Source organism: Manis javanica, chromosome 14 (genome assembly GCF_040802235.1).
Source record: "Manis javanica isolate MJ-LG chromosome 14, MJ_LKY, whole genome shotgun sequence".
Taxonomy (NCBI): Eukaryota; Metazoa; Chordata; class Mammalia; order Pholidota; family Manidae; genus Manis; species Manis javanica.
The window spans coordinates 7,839,857-7,850,584 of NC_133169.1; the positions used below are offsets into that span (position 1 = coordinate 7,839,857).

General features: G+C 44.3%; 1 pseudogene; it reads left to right on the plus strand.

The window, feature by feature from the left end:
* Positions 1 to 10,728, plus strand: part of LOC108394515 (olfactory receptor 10J1-like) — a 269,001-nt pseudogene that overhangs the window by 35,396 nt on the left and 222,877 nt on the right.

Genomic DNA, 10,728 nt, shown 5'->3' on the forward strand with positions numbered 1-10,728 from the left:
ACCCATTTTTCTTTTGGATTCTTTGATATTTTCTTATTGATTTTTAGAAGTTTCTTACATATATTGGATGTAAAACTTTGATCACCTCTTCTGAAATTAATTTACAGGTATAATGGAATACCAGTAAAAATTCCAATTTATTATGTAGAAATTGATAAATTGATTCTAAAATTTATATGGAAATGCAAAAATCCAAGAACAGCTAAGAAAATTTTAAATAAGAAAGTTGGAAGTCTATGCTGTTGGATTTCAGGACTTATTTTAATGTGAAAGTAGTTAAGACATTGTGGTAGAGGCCCAAGAATAGACAAATAGACCAGTGCAACTGTAGAGAGACCAGAAGCAGACTCATACTTGGACGCATGATTTATGATAATATGGAATTGAAAAACAGTGTGAAATGTTCCCATGGGCAAGTCTCTCCCCACGTGTATGAGCATAATATACTCGTTACCTATCTCTGTTTTCCTGAGGGTTTCTGTAAGAGGGTAGTGGCGAGGACTAGGTGAGATTACCAAGGTTCTTCTCCTCTGAACAGTCAGAATCACACTTGTCATTACGTCTTACGTTGCTGCCTTCCATATACTCCTGTTTCATGGGTCAGGGCATTATGTGCATGTATTTTTATTCACTTGAAGTTGCATCACAGAAGTTGCACAACATTTTGAGGCTGGTCTTCAAAAGAGAAGTGGCAAATTTCATCAAAGTCCAAAGTGTTGTGGAAGGGTAAAAGCCACTCTTTCTACTTTTCTTTAATGATAGCCATGGTTTGGGTTAGGGAGGGCTGGGAGGTTATTTTATGATATATATGATTCTCAGGTTTATTATAGTATCAGTTAACCAAGCCATGTCCTTTTCCTACCCTGAACCACTATTGTTATCCACACTCCAAATGTGGGACTTGTCTCTTTTCTTGAGGTTTAGAGGTAGTTCTGAGCAAGGATGAAGACATCAGGGGCCTTTCTACCTACTCTATTAAGAAAGAGTCTCAAAAATACAAGCAAAAATAGTGGATGGTACAAACTCAAAATACTGCATGGAAGACCATGGAAATACTCCTATTTGTCAAAGAACTTAAACAGCAAATGATGTGTACATGAAAGCAGTGCACTTAGAGAAAAAATGGGCAACTAAAGAGAGGGGGAAGTACTGACAGTCTGAGGCTGCAGAGGAACAAGATATTTATACACAAGCTCTGGGCCTGGAGGGAGGCTTGTTTTGTAAGAAACAAATTCAAATAGGTGATACAGGATAATCCTCTGTAAATATGATTTCTGTGTAAATGACTCTGCAGTACGAATAACCTGTGGCCACTTCTCCTGAGGTCTTTGAAAACAAGTAATGGATTAAGTAATCTCTAAAGTAATTTATGATAATCCAACATAAACAAAAAAGTGTGCAACTGGAAAAAAAAAGACAACTACATGATAGCTAGAGCTTTCAGGAGAAGAATATAGAAGTCTTTTTATGTTTTTATCTGGCAAGGTGCATCTGTGCTGTTCTAGGCACCAGAACTCCAGCTGCCAGTGCAGGCTGCGTTCAAGGGTACGGCCCATCCGTGCTCACATTGATGTCAGTTTCTGGGTTAATGCTCAGCCATGTGAGGGACAAAGGGAAATTTGAAAGGGAAAAACTGTCAGCCTTTCCTTCTTGTTTAGATTCATGCCACTGTTGAAGTTTCACTTTTGGAGTCCTGAAGATAGGCTCTGATTTCCTATCTAGAGTCTTGGCCCTTGTATGAGTTCCCAGAGAATCTGGGAACTTGATTCTGGGCTTGAAGCAAGAAGCTAAGCAGAATTTCTTTGCCTTTCTCCATTTCCATGTCCAGCCAGCATGGGGCTGCTGCCTGTGTAATACCCCTAATTTGGTAGCCTTTTTCACAGCACCCTTGTTTTGGTGCCAGGGCTTTAGTCCTTGGTACCCTGCTGTAAACACCTTCTAGAGTGCCGAGTTTCTCCCTGCTGCCCTGTTACAATATGCTCTTTCACTTTGTTTCTTCAGTGTTTCGTATTGTGGGTCCTCCCCATTTTCCTCCCCTCTCTAACTCCCTCTCTTCCTTTGAGAGACTTTGCCTTCTCCCCATTCCTCACCCCATGTTCCGTTGTTATATGGCATCATAGACACGATGCTATTAGACCATTTATCAGTTCTTTTGAGTCTCCCACTGGATTGTTATTTCCTTGGAGAAGGGCCCTCTATCAGAAAATAATGGTTGAAGTAATTAACTCACTAATTCATTTTCCCTGTTCTGACTTTCTGTTCCAGGGACCTGATTTGTCTGTTCCATGCATAAGAACTAGGACTGTACGTGCCCTTGCCAGCTAGTATCCTTTTCTGATACCCAAAGTTCATGTACTAAGCCTTGGTCCAGTGCCATCTATGGGTGGAATCATGCATACTCTTGTCTTTTGGGATATAAACTCACTCCGTCATTGGTGAATTAAGACTGAAAAGTGCTCCACAGTGACATTTTTTCCAAGCCACCTAAACTTGGTTTTTGTCATAAATGGGTGCCTTTCAGGGCTTCTCTCTGGTCCTTACAGGTGGGTCCAAAGCAGTTCCCAAAGTATAGTTCCTGGGAACCGTGGTTAAGGACAACTGAGGTTCTTATTAAAAGGGAAAATTCCCAGGTTCTTATTCAAATTAAAGAACAGTTTGTATGTGCAGAGCTGGCTTCATGGGCATGGGATTCGTGTTGCCCAGGCCAGCACTTAGAAGTACCCTGAATTTGGTTTATATAAAGCTCTGCCTGTGCTGCCTTGAAATTATTAACGGCTTTTGAACAGGGGCCCTACATTCTCATTTTGTACCAGACCTCAAAAATTATGTAGCTGGGCTGGCCCTGAAGTGCACGCGCGTGTGTGTGTATTTGAGGGTAGTGTCATAAATATCCATTTTGAAGAAATAAACACACCCTGACTTTCTTAAAAATCTTCCATGAAGACTTTTTAGAAAGTTAACTCCTAATATTAGTAGGAATATGAGGAAAAGAGCAGTCTCATTTATTATTGTGGTAATGTAATTTTCCTAGAGGGAAATTTAATTTTATATACATTTAAACCCTTAAAAAGTGCATTGGCTTTGAAATTCTAAGTCTTAATACATTATTTTCCATATCTTTGGCCTTAGGGCTATTTTTTTTGTTTTGACTTTTATTACTTTGATTTCCAAATTTTATTCTTGTTAAGGTAATGCATGCCCATAGTTTAAAAATCAAGCAGTACTAAAAAGCTTATAATGAAAAACAGAAGTTTCCTGCTTTATCCTTCCTCACTCCTAAGTTCTTCTCCTAGCAGTAATTCATTTAGCATGTCTTCTGGTACTTACTTCTCTGTTTCTGTGCTACTTACTGATTTATCAAAAGAAATCTATTAAATCCCTGTTAGAGTAAGATGATTTAGCTCTTAAACTTTCCCACGATCATTCTGTATTTAATGTATATCTTTTTTGTATGTATTCTTGGAAATTTGTTGGTTTCACATGCATGCATTTTCAGATTTATGGAATTATGATATTTATGTAATTGTCCTACTTTTTCCACCAAGCTGTGTGTGTTTAGGATTTATCTGTGTGGTTTTGTACTTGCACACACATGGGCTAGCATGAAGAGGTTTATTCACTGCAACATTGTCAGTGGTAGAAGACAATTCACGCCAAACTAAATGTCTGTTACCAAGGGATGGGTTCAATAAATACAGTAGGATACTGTGAAACAGTTGAAAAATGTGAGCTTGACCGTGTCCCTGGTCAGCAGGTACAGGACAGGCTTAGGTGAATCAAAGTTTCTGTATATGCGGAGACTGGAAGTTGACTTGACGTGAACCCTGCGTGTGGCCCATGTGCATTTTTTCATTCTTGTGTTTCCTGGGTAGTTGGCTCAGGATGCCCCACCTCTCTCTGCCCCTTCCCTGGACCAGTGTAGCCGTCACTTCCCGGGAAGTGCTGTTTCTCTGAGTCTCTCTCCCCTCCCGATCCCGGTCTTTGGATCCCCACTTCTCCTCGTTCCTTTCCTGCCTTTCCCACTTCCAGCTCCTTTTATCCCATTGGGAAGAACTGTAATATCCTTGAGGTAACTGCAGGTTTCTCACCCAAGGGCAGCCCACCAAGGGGCTGCAGCAGCAATATAGTGGCCATGTCTTCTGGAGGTAAGGTCTCAGAGGAAGGGGATTCTGCCTCTTAGTCAAAAAGCTCTACGGGAGGTTTTACAGGGCCTTCCAAAGAGTGCAGGCTTGTGCCAGAGCTGGCATTTAGATGTCCGCTGCACCTAAAAATCTGTCAATGGCATCTAGAGAAGCCGCGATAACCACTCCCAGGAAACCTAATAGAAGGTTTTCATTTCTAATAGGGCAATTCTTCTATTACAGAGAAGGAAAAAAGGGACCAAATACTCAAATATATGTATACACAGTAAACCTTAGGTGTCCAAATGAAAACTGATGACCAAAGTAATCTGATGTGAACTAAAAGTTAACACTTTCCCTGGGCCTGAGGCCTTCTGTGTTGGAATCTTACTACTTCAGCTACAAAAGGGACTGTCCTATGATACCTACAGATTAAGTTTAGAAGTGTTTATTACTATAAATGTTGGTTAGTCTTACAAGAAGCTCTCAAAACTGCATCCTCCTCACGTCTTTAAAGAGCCCACGTGGGGGCAGCATGTGAGCTAGTGGCCGGGAAGGTGCCGGCCTCACATGAGGACTTGGGGGAGGGGCGTTTTGCTCCTGGTGTGGCAGGTCCAATGCTTACATCGGGCTTAGGACCTCTGTGGAGGCTGCTTTTATCCACTGGTTCTTGGCACTAAGTTCTCCACATTTTCTCAGGAGTATAGAGTTTGGATACTGTCCCCAGGTGTCTCACGGTACCTTAAGCAAGGGTGATAACGTTAGGTTGGGGATTGGAGAGAGGTACAATAATGAGCAGAAAGGGTGTGTCAGATATGAAGCCTGATCAGTTATTTATTCTCTAGATCATACAGGTGCCTGAGAAGGAACATGTCTAAATAATCAGATAAATCTGTAGCTCTTCTGTGCTCCCCCTTTCCTACAGAACTGGTTAGAAGGTCCTTTCTTGCCTAAGTGAGCGCGAAGTATTCTGGCATACAGGAGCAGAGCCTTGTTTTGTCCAGTTGAGACCCTGGCCTCATGAGAGCTGGCCCTTATTCTTTGCAGCCAAGGTCCAACCTCACCCAACATTTGTTTTCATTCAACAGTTGTTTTTTGAGCTCCTGCAAAATGGCAGATTCAGTACCTGAATACCTGAATAATACAGTTTTGAAAATGTGTACCAACCTCTCATTTCTGAAGGTTGGACAAAATCCTGTATGTTACTGGATGGATTCCATTAGAAGCTAAATAATTTTACAAATCCTATTGATGTATAATCAATTTATTGATCGCTTTTAACACTGTTGGATGGGTATAAATAGTTTAAATTTTTTTTCTCCAATTTCTGTTTCCTTTCAGGCTCTACAGAATTTCTATTCCCTGCCCTTTAATGGTATTTTGGACAACACTCATAGTATTTCCTTCTCTGTCAGTTACCAAAATTTGAGATCCCCTTTCCTAAGTCTCCCTGCTGGCCCTGTCACTGGGCAGACTTCTGGCCTGGGGGATACAAAGGTCAGTGGGGACAGCACTTTGTTCTTCAGTTTTCCTCCTGGTCCAGCAGTTAGTCTTGGCGGTAGAGGATTAGAGAGAGACCGTCTGCTATTTCACTGTCTTCCTTTTCTACTTTAGCAACCTTGGAACTCATGGTTGGGGAGAATTGTCAATTTGGCTCTGAAGTTTCTCCACCACTTCAAGGCATAGCTCTTCACAACATGGAGGTGGGTAAGGAGGACAGAGAAAAGTGGCTGTTAACACAGTTGACAACCTTGTTTGCAGTTTCCTGGGAGTGGTTATCACGGCTTCTCTAGATGCTATTGACAGATTTTTGGATGCAGCGGACATCTGGCACAAGCCTGAGCTCTTCAGAAGGCCCTATAAAACCTCCCGTAGAGCTTTTTGACTAAGAGGCAGAATCCCCTTCCTCTGAGACCTTACCTCCAGAAGACATGGCCACTATATTGCTGCTGGAGCCCCTTGGTGGGCTGCCCTCGGGTGAGAAACCTGCAGTTACCCCAAACCTAGCCCATGCCATTTGGTTTGAAGTGGAGTCCATTTGATCATAAGAAAGCCCTATGTTTTTGTTAGACCATCTACCTCGTGCCTGGTCACCACCTATTCACCCTGTGAAGGGGGGATCCCCACCCTAAATGACACACCACCTGACACCAGATGGATGCAATTGGCAGCAGTTTGTTAGTCCCATAGACTCCCAGCCTGGGGGAGAAGTACACACAGGCCATGCTGGGCTGCATGGGGTGCTACTGGAGAATAGAGGGAAGCAGCAGGGCTGTGGAGGAGAGCTGTGTACGACAGGAGGGTGAGGCGATGCTTGGTTCCCATGGGGAGGTATGATTGGGTCCTTCGGAAAAACATCACAAGTTGGCAGGTAGGTGAAACCCATTAGGTGGAGGACCAGGGGCGGGTGCGGGTAGTCCAGCTAAGAGGGAAAGTAGCCAGGGGAGGAGCCTTTCCCGCCGGATGTAGGGTATTTCTGGCAAAAGCAGGGGAATTCATGCTTAGGCTTTGGGACCCTGTATCAAAGATGTCAAGTGGGTGGAATATCAGGCCTTACAGTACAGTACACCCTGCCGTCTCTTCCTGGTTCCCTTTCTGTTCGCCTTCTGGATCCGAGGACCACGTGTGGAGTTTGCCGACCAAGTAGACATCCAGGGAAGGGATGAAATGCCAACCCTGCATGAAGCATTGCCTCGTATCTGCAAAGTGATTTTGTGTCCCAGGAAAATGAAAGGAGGGTGGTGGGTGGGAACCTCCTATCACCACAGCAGCGTGCTCGGGGCTGCGTCTACCAGCCCTTGATGTAGCTCCTCCACTAGGGGAGGGGGCAAGAGGGAAGACAAAGCTGGGTCTAGCGTCCCTTAACAAAGCCTGAGAAGAGGAGTCAAGCCCCAAATGGTAGTTAATGACCATCTTTAAAATGTGTCTTCTTTGCAGAGAGGCTTTGATTCCTGGAGAGCCCCACTGAACATTCTTTTGCACATGCTCCTTGAAGGCATGGCTGCCTTCTGAGAAGACACATCTAAATGCAACTGGGCCCAGGGAGGGGAGAGCCCGTTGGGGTCGCGGGGCCTCCAGGCTTTCCCTGTCGCCTTGGGGATTAAGGTATTACTCCTTCTTTGGTACTTTCTTAATCATTCTCTCAATCTCTCCACACCACAAGGATGGGAAAAGAAGTTTTGAAGGCTTTGTGTTTAATTTCTATGTTGAGACTTCCAGGATGGTGTGGTACAGGGGTGTGAGCGTGTCATTTTAACTTCCTGGCCTCAGAGGCATGGGAAGAATGGGGTCTGATACCCGCCTCCACCCATCCACGTGAGCGTTAATGTGAGGCTCCCTTTCTGGCCGTAGCTCACTGCAGAGCACACAACACGTCTCCCCTTCTTCGTTACCGTGGGCCCCACTTTGGAGGGAGCAAGCGCAGTGAGGATGATCCTGGGAAAGGGAGAGGGCTCTGGCTGGGTCAAAGGGTGCCCACTTGAGCACCGAGATAGCAGCCCTGCGTGGTGGGTAGCGGCCCCAGCCACCCTGACCTGGCTTCTGTGTAGCTCTGTTACACGAAGAAGAGGGAGAGGGTCAAAGGAAGAAGGGAACATTTTCTCTTCTGCGTGACAGCTGCGGGATCCCAGGTCCAACTTCAGATGACTATGAAGAAGCTGCCTACCCCCTGCTCCTTCTCCCACGCACCAGCTAACACTAGGGTGTATCAGAGAAGACCTTGGCACCCGGAGCAGAGAGTTCCTCTCCTCCCCATTTCCTGCTCTCCTGATGGTTCGCTTTCTTGGCAATACCCCCTCCCATCACTGCACCGCACTCCACCCTATTCGGGTGTCTTCTCTCCTCATTCTCCCTGGGCGAACCCGTTCATTCCCATTTTTAAAAATTACCATCTGTATACTTAAGATTCTCACAACTACGTCCCTAACTCAGAACACTCCCCTGAGTCCAGACCCACGGATCCAGCTGCCTCCTGGTGTCTCCACTTGAATACCTGCCAGACAGTTCAGCCTTGAAGTCCAAAATCAAACTCCTCAGCCCCTCCTTCACACCCCAACCTACTACTCCTCTGGGATTCCCTGTATTGGTTGAGAGCGCCACAGTCCAGCCAGCTGCAGAAATCTCCGGGTGCCCTTTGGCCCCAATCCCCCCATATTTAATCCATAACCAAGAGATGCCACTTGCACAAATCTCTCAAGTCTATTTCTCTCCATTAGCCCTTCCTCCACGCCGGCCTTGTGTACCATCACTTGTCTGTTGTCGCCCCTCGATGGCATCCTCCTAGTCGGTCTTCCTGCCCAACTTGCCCCTCCATAACCCATCCTCCCCTTCTGCTGGCAGAGTGAACACTCTGAATTACAAATAACTCATGCCTGTTGCCTTAAAATCATGTTAATACCCTTCATTGTCTTTAGGATACGTACTCTTTAGTGTGTTCAAAAGTCCTTCATCTTGTCATTGTTACCAACTTTCTACTCCGCTCTCCTGTCAACACCCCATGAATTTCATACCCTGGCTCTATTAAACTTTCTATAATTTCTCAAGTTTTCTCTTACACACCTTTGCAAATGTTGCTTCCTCTCCCTGGACTATACTTTGGATCTTCCTTTTCCAGATCCTTTCCCAGCCTTTCATCCAACCGACTCTTACTGAGCCTTCAGGTCCTAAGCTTAAACTCTGTCCAGTAGCTCTACCCTGACGCCCTACATTTGGCTAAAACCCACCAATATGTGTTTCCGTAACACCCCAGTTCTTCCCATTGTAAGATTCATCACACTATTTTGGGACTATTTGCTCTCCCTCTTTTTCTCTTACTACCGTGAAGGCACCGGCTCTGATATCTTCATCCTTAGCACAGTGTCTGTCGTGCGATATGCCTTTGCTGAATAGCTGAAACTTTCCTTAACCATGCTGAACTCCAGCTATAAAAATGGGAATACTGATGCCTCCCTCCCTAGGTACTATCACTACCCCATTTTACAAATCTGGGAAAAGATGCCAAGAGAGACCAGGACGTTTAGTCAGTGGCAGGGGCACAATTAGAACCCAGGCATCTGATTCCAGACTCCTGTTCTTCCCTTCCCGGCAGTGCTCAAGGGTGCTACTTTGCAATTCTACATACGGTTCATGCTCTTTCTACTCTGCAGCAGTTTGAAAACAGTATATAAGGAAGACAGATCGCTGCTATAGTCCAGCACACTGACAGCTCAGAAATGTGGCAGCTCACATCTTGAAAACAAGTAAGGAGACAGATCACAAAAGGGACACACAAAATGTCCAAAGCAGAAGAATCCGAGCGCTCTAGAATAGAGGTGAAAACTGCCATTCTGAGCACCTGAGTGTTTCATAGTCCAGGAGGGCAGGGGTCACTTATGTTCAGTACACTAAGCCATCAAGAAACAGTTTCAGATGTGTTCATTACATATTTCAACTTTGTTTATAAATAGGTATTGAGACGTATCTCATGCCAAGAACCGTGCTGGGCACTGGGAATACAGAACAGTTTTTCTGTCAAAGGATTTACTGTGTGGTGAGGGTGGCAGTCTGAGAGATGGGCAATTTTAATGCATTGTCAATGCAGAGACACATTTATAGAGTGGTGTGGGAGCCCATGTGAGGAACATCTCTTAAGTTATTTAGGGAAGACTTTTAGGTAGGAATGACGTCTAGGATGAGACCAGAGTAAAACAATAAGAATTACTAAAATGTGACACACGAAGTGAGCAGATGCTGTTGGAACAATGGTGCCTATAGACTTGCTTGATGGAAGGTTGCCACAAACCTCCAGTTTGTTAAAAAAGAAAAATCTGAAGTGCACCAAAGTGGAGTGCATTAAAATGAGGTGTACCTGTGTAAGTTTAAGGTGTACAACCCTAATGATTTGGTGTATCTATATATACTGTGAAATGGTTGCCCTGGTAAGTTAGTTAACATGCATCAGCATACATAGTTACAAATCAGTTTTTCCCTTGTGATGAGAATGTTTAAGATCTATTCTCTTAGTAACTTTCCAATGTACAATACTGTTACCTGTAGTCCTATTGTGCATGACATACCCAGAATTTACTATCTTATAACTGGAAATTTGCACCTTCTGACCACCTTCGTCCATTTCCCTGCCCTTTACCCCCACCTCTGGCAACCACAAATCTGACCTCTGTTTCTATGAGGTTCCCTCCCCCGCCCCCAGGATTCTGCATATAAGTGAGACTGTGAGACTGCAGAATGCACGTCTTTGACTTTTTTCACTTAGGGCATTATGCTGAATGTCCTGATTCTGAGTTTTATATGGCCCATTACTCTTTGTTTAAAAACTTGTTTCTCTTTAAATAAGCTTTAAAGATGATATCCTAGAATGGGTAGGAATACTTTTAAAATAACTCCGTGTCCTTTAATGAAAAACTCAACTGCTTTTGTTCTGTGTTGCTAAGGGATTAATTAGGGCAATTACTAAATTAACACAGAGGGAGAGTGGGGCTGGAAGCAACTTAGAAGATGGCTCGCAGAAAATCCAGAAAGGAGGACATGCAGAAGCAAAGACCCCAGTGGCCCTGCTACTATGGCCCTGCTTATTGTTCTTTGTTGGGTTTTAGATGAGGACCAGCTGCAA